Source organism: Grammomys surdaster, unplaced genomic scaffold (assembly GCF_004785775.1).
Source record: "Grammomys surdaster isolate TR1022 unplaced genomic scaffold, NIH_TR_1.0 576, whole genome shotgun sequence".
Taxonomy (NCBI): domain Eukaryota; kingdom Metazoa; phylum Chordata; class Mammalia; order Rodentia; family Muridae; genus Grammomys; species Grammomys surdaster.
The window spans coordinates 333214-339988 of record NW_021604995.1 but is presented as its reverse complement, the minus strand read 5'-3'; the positions used below and the strand labels follow the sequence as shown (position 1 = coordinate 339988).

Sequence of the window (6775 nt, the reverse complement as noted above, 5' to 3'; positions counted from 1 at the left end):
CTTACTGCCTTCCCTGCTTCTCCACTGTTAATCTTGTCCTTACTACCTTTCCTGCTCTTTATACTTCATCATATTAAAACAACCGGGGTCCAGTGAGATGGCTCAGTGGGTAAAGTCCCTTGTCAAACTGACAACCTGAGTTCAATCCCCAGGTCACACACAGTGAAAGGAAAGAACTAACCTGCAAAGTTGTTCTCTGACCTCTACATGGGCCATGGCACACATGCCCAGGCCCTCAATCAACCAATCAATCAATGGGAGAAAAAATTAAAAGAAAGACAACTGGCTCTCTTTAAAGAAAAATTAGACACTTAACTCAGAACATGTATCTTAAGATGATAAAACTCTTTCACATAAAACCAAAAACTAAAGTACAAAAGATGCTTTCACAGCAGGACAGACCTTGAGCAGCAGGGCTTAAGAAGCAAGGCCATATAGACAAACTAACAAACTCAACATCAACACTAACATTTTCAATAAATCAAAATACAATGAAAGATAATAGACAAGTGGAAGGTGGAAACAAGTACTAAATAGTGATAAAGATTATCACCCAATATCAACAAAGAACTCATAGAGATGCACAAAAAGACAAAAATGCATATTATCCTAACGAGAAAACAGAAATCCTGAAAACAACCATCTTCTCATTCTGTCAGTCATTGAATTACATCGTCTTGGTTTGTGTTTTGTTTTCCTTTCGCTTGGTTTGGGTTTTGTTTTCCTTTCGCTTGGTTTGGGTTTTGTTCTGTTCTAGTTTTTGAGACAGGGTCTCACTGTGTTGCCCAGATTCATCTCAAATGTCTTGGGATCAAATGATCTGTCTGCCCCATCTTCTCCATCATGACTCATAAACTGTAACCCTAAAAACACAATGGGTGGAGTGGCCTCTGCTTATACTCCCAGCACGTGGGAAGCTGAATCTGGATGACTGGGGAACACTCAGGGAATCATCCTATGCCACACAGTAAGCTTGAGGCTACCTAGGCGACATGAGACCCTGTCACAAACAACCAAATACGCAGGCAAACAAACAAACAAACAACCCGACACCAGATGTGTATGGATGATCTGAGTAAAATGAAAAAGGAAATCCAGAATTATAAACCCGTGCTGTATATGCAGCACTTGGGAGGCAGAGGCAGGAGGATCACAAGTATGTGGCTAGTCTATTCTATATAGCAAGTCCTGGATCAGCCAAGGTTACAGAGTAAAGCCCTGTCTATAAATAAACTAATTAAATGAATAAATACAAGTTTGATAACATACTTAAAGCTCAGCTGGCACACAATATGTTAGTTAAAACCTGTATTTATTCAATGCTCATGGTTGGATAATTTGGTAGCAGCTGTTAAAACATCAAACTGTTTACTTTCCCTTCTATCATGGGAATATAATCATGGTTTCCTCAGAAACATAAGTCTTAATCAGGACAAGTGAATAATCAATACACAGCTCTGAAATGACCTTTTTTCCCCTGATCTTATTTTATGTGTATAGGTGTTTTTTCTGCATGTATGTCTGTGTACCACATGCATGTATGGCGCCTGCAGAGGCCAGAAGAACCTGTGGGATCCCTGGAACTGGAGTTACAGATGGTTGTGAGCCACCATGTAAGGACTAGGAATTGAACCCAGGACCTCTGGAAGAGCAGCCAGTGTTCTTACCCACTGAGCCATCTCTCTAACCCCTTACTGAATGCTCTTAAAATAAATTTTTTTTAAAAAAAAAAGAAAGGAAAAAACAGACCAGAAATAGGTAAAGATGAAATTTAATACGACTGGTCATAATTACCCAACACCAAAGTAGAAAGCCAAGAATGATGGAAAGTTTCTTTCGACATACTGAAGAGAAAACCTACCAGGTTCACCAAGATTCGGAAATGAGAATAAAATAAAAAAAAATTCAGAAAAAGCAAAAACAATTCTTCAAAGGAGGGGGGACTGAAGAAAGGAGGGAACAGAAAGAAAAAGAAATGAGAAACGGATACATCCAATGCAATGCTGAAAAGAAAAACAACAGTACTGACCAGATAAAATCACAGTGCAATACAACAGTAGTACTGTGCATCCAAACAGAGGAAAGGCTTCTACAACTGGAAGAATAAACCAGTATATACAAACAGAACGAAAGGCTTAGATCCTTTCAGAAATGGAAATTCAGAAAAACTGCTGGACAGAAACAAACAGCAAAAATGTTCAGTAGTCAGCCTTATGAGCCAGATAAAAAGCCATGTACATTGAAAGCCAAATGTTTTCTAAGCACATGTGAAACATTCCCTTAACATGACCATAAGCCAGATCAATGAACACACTGAACAACGGCCAGACAATAACAGAAGAGACCAATCTACTGGATACAATGCAGTCATGCTAACAACCAATCAACAGAAGAATACCAAATACAAAGCAAATAACACTGAAAAAAGCAGGAGGTAAAACAAACTTGTACTACTTTGGAAAAGTGAAAATGTAATAACCTATTTCTCAGTGACATAACAAAAACTTGGTAAGAATTAGAAAATACCTGTAAGTTAAGCAAGAATGAAAATAATGTGTCACAAAACATGAGAACTCAGGCTGAAGTAAACTTAGTTCTTGGACACAAAGTATTAGTCTTTAACACTTACACTGAAAAAGGAAGACCACAGAGCTAGGAGTGGAATTTGGAAGAATGCTTACCTAGTATGTCTCACACCCTGTGTTCCAGCCCCAGCATCAAAAACAGTAACCATGATGAATTCCTGGGTATACTGAAGTACAGGGTGCAGCTGATTTTTTTTTTTTTTTTTGGTATGGTTTTTTGAGACAGTGTTTCTCTGTGTAGCCCTGGCTGTCCTGGAACTCACTCTGTAGACCAGGCTGGCCTCAAACTCAGAAATCTACCTGCCTCTGCCTCCCAAGTGCTAGGAATAAAGGCATGTGCCACTACTGCCCGGCAAGGTTGCAGCAGGTTAATAGCCATGGGAACTTTCCATGGCCTCTGTGGATTTTTCTCCAAGGTGTCACAACTGATGGATTATATACACTATTAAAGTAAACAGCGAAACCACATCTGCAGCTGTGGGTAAAGCATGGTGTTCCTAGAATGTCTCTGTTGGCTACAACAACACAATCATCTACTACTTCTAAATTTATTTGGATTAACTATAAATTTCCATTGAGTGGTGCTGCAGAACAACATACTATGCACTTTGTTCTTCTACTAAAGGGAAACTCACGCTTGGGCACTACCTTTGCCACCTTACAAGACAAACGGAGGAAAAAACTGCCTGGACATGTAAAACGTGAGGCTTTTTATGTAATCGTACTTTTACCACCTACTTTTAACTTGACTAAAATAAGAGCAAGACAGAACACTAGTAAGATCACTTCTCACACTATATTCCATTTATACACTGCCCCATGTGTCAACTAAACGAAAAACACGTACTTTTAAAAGGGAAAGAAAATCCTAAGAAATATTAGAGGACTTGCAGAGGACCCATGTGCAGTTCCAGGCACCCTCATGAAGGCTCAGAGCCATCTCCTAACTCCAGTCTCAAAGAACCAAGTATTTCCTTCTGGTCTCAGTGAGCACTGCATTTGGTTCACATATATACACACTGATAAAACACCCATACACATAAAATTAAAATAAAATAAAAAATTTAAGGTTTGACAAGTTCTACCTAAGCTCAGATAGTGACTATCTTGTGAACAGTGGGTAACTAATCTTGAGAATTAAAAAAAAAAGTTCATTTCACTTATAACTGATACTTATTTTATCAAAGTCTAAGACTTAACACAACCAATAAGGTCAAAAGTCACTACCAGCCGGGTGGAGGTGGCACACGCCTTTAATCCCAGCACTTGGGAGGCAGAGGCAGGCAGATTTCTGAGTTCAAGGCCAGCCTGATCTACAGAGTGAGTTCCAGGACAGCCAGGACTATACAGAGAAACCATGTCTCGAAAAAATAAAAAAATAAACAAACAAAAGACACTACCAGATGGGAGACAATACTATATACATGTATCTAGAACATATAAAACTTCGAAGCCAGTAATAAAAGACAGGCATGGTGGGTGCACACTTATAATCCCAGTAGGTGAATCAAGAGTTAGAGGCCAGCCTGGGCAGCCTTGCCTCTGCCTAGCCAACCCCCAATAGACAGACAGACAGACAGACAGACAGACAGACAAAAGCATGACAACAATAACCCTTTTTTTTTTTAACAAAGCAAAGATCTTGTCTTACTTTAGATTGCTCATGACCTCAGTTACAGAAATTTATACCTCACAGTCCTGGAGTCTGAGAAGTCCAAAAGGATGGTCAGGTTTTTGTAAGGGAAAAGGCTCTAAACTTGACAGGCATGGTGACATTGGCCTTAAATCCCAGCACCCAGGAGGCAGAGATGGTGGATCTCTGACTTCACGCCAGCCTGGTCCACATTGCCAGTTCCAGCCAAGCCAAGATTAAATGGTGAGACCCTGTCTCAAGAAAGGAAAAGAAAAACAAAAAACCAAAAAACTGAACTATATACCTTCAGAGGATAAACTATGTGGTATACCCACATGGCCAGGTTTCTACTGTTGTTGTTTGAAGACTGTTGACCCACCAGGATCAGATCTATTTGCCTACTCACCAGCTGATACTTTGATGGTACACTCATTAAAAGTTCAGGAGAGAAATTAACAGTTACAAGGCTGTGCTGAGCTTGTGTAGAAACTGTTCATCTCCCAAGTGCTGTGATTGTGGGCACCCATCACCATGTCTAACAAGAGTGCATATTTCTCTTACTGCTTTTTCAGATGAGAAAGATATTCTAATTCCTAATTCACACACATTCTCACACTCACATTTATAAAATGATGCAGAAAAGACTTATGGGGCAGGGATCTCCATAAACTTTAGGATGGCTAAAATAAAGAAGCTCGACAGTGACTGCCTAGCATATACAACATGCTTAGTTCAAACCACACACACACACACACACACACACACACACGGTGGCAGGGGGCAGGGGAGAGAGGGGGACAGAGATCTTAAGGTAAAATATGAGCTAAGAAAAGATCTAAAACAAAATACAGAGCTAAGATATAGTGGGCATGTGTTCCAAAGAAAGGAAAAGCTAACGCAGCAAAACGTTACTACGTGATAATCCGGATGGTTTCGTTATTATCTATTAAATTATGCCTGCAATTTAGCTGTTGGTATGAAATCTTTCAAATTAAATAAGAGAAGAAGGCAGGGAGAGAATGGAGACAAAAGTTGTTGGAGGAGGATGGACAAAAGCATGTTTTTCCAGGGAAATAAAACCACTGGAAACCAAGGAAGAAATAGCAAACCGAGCACAAAGCAGAGGAACAGACATATGAACCTCCCTGGGGAGGGAGGGATAGTTAGATATAGGATGGATGGATGGATGGATGGATGGACGGACGGACGGACGGATTTATTTTGCAGTACCAGTAAAGTGAAAGGGAAACCACCTAGAAGATTCCACAGAAAAGAGCCCCGCCGCTCATTGGAGCCTGGTAGCCAACTCAGCCCGAAACCGGCACATCCGAGGGGCCCAGGGACCCAAAGGATCTCGGCAAAACCTCCGAGAACGGCCAGGCTCTAGACGAGGACGCCATAAGTAACGCGCCAGAAAGAGCCAGACAGCCTCACCCGATAGCAGCGCGGAGGAGCGACTACACCAGCCAGACAGGAACCCCTCCGACCCGGGGGCGTGCACGCCCGCGAGGACACCGGCGTCCCTGCTCACACCCTCCGGGTGAGCCCGAAACTCCCACGGCCCGCGTGAAACCCGACGCAGACGCTCTGCACGCCACCCCCTCCAATACCCCTGGACTCCCTCCTGCAAAACACTCAGAGGGGAAGCTACGATACAAAACGCGCCGAGGCGCGGAAGGACTCACTGCAGGCGGCCGGCGGGGGCCATAGTCGCGGCAACTGCGCATGCGCAGATTCCCCGCTCCTGCGATGCGCATGCGTCCTGGACCTCCAACCAGTGTGCACTCTGATCTGAGTCTTGCAATGGTTTCTGATGCTGCAGAGAGGTAGGCGCAAGGCATTGTGATCAGGAAGAAACGTCTCCTCATCTTTATTTACGGAGTTATAACTAAGTTATTGATGACTCGCGGATATTCATTTTCTACCACGATTCTGTCTTTTGAGAGGGTTGGCTCTGGGTAGAGAGTCTCCTACCTCAGCATCTCCAGGACTCTTCCGATGTTATAATTTTGTTCTAGAGCCTTATTTTTATTTACTGCATAATTTAACAAAAATATGATTATAGGTGAAAGTACTAACAGCCAAATACACCTCTTTTCTTGACAATCATTAGTGGAAATAAGCTATGCTTATTTTTCCTCCGTATGTGTATGAGTGTTTTGCCTGCATGTATGTCTGTATCACGTACTTGCAGTGACCAAAAAACAAAACAAAAAACAAAACAAAACAAACAGAAAATGACCAGAAAAAGGTGTTAGATCCTCGAGAGCTGGAGTTACAGGGTTATAGGCTGCCATGTGGGTGCTGTGAATTGAACTCCAATCTTCTGGAAGAGCAATAAGTGCTCTTAACCGCTTTATCTCTCCAGGCCCATACCAAAGGTGTACTTCACCAATATCCTTAGATGTTTCTGAACCCAGACAATTTGATAATGAAGATTAACCAACAAAATCGTTATTACTGGATTTCTCCATTTTGAACACAAGAAAGAAAACGTTTTGTATTTTGTCTTGGTTTGGTTTGGTTTGGTTTGGTTTGGTTTGGTTTGGTTTGGTTT

General features: G+C 41.7%; 1 protein-coding gene across 1 annotated transcript in view; it reads right to left on the bottom strand.

The window, feature by feature from the left end:
- Window positions 1-5922, bottom strand: part of Znf329 (zinc finger protein 329) — a 12906-nt gene extending 6984 nt beyond the window's left edge. The window contains exon 1 of the mRNA XM_028781879.1: window positions 5904-5922. The gene's annotated coding sequence lies outside the window, so the exon portion shown is untranslated. The remainder of the gene's footprint in view (window positions 1-5903) is intronic.
- Between the last annotated feature and the right edge of the window lie 853 nt (window positions 5923-6775).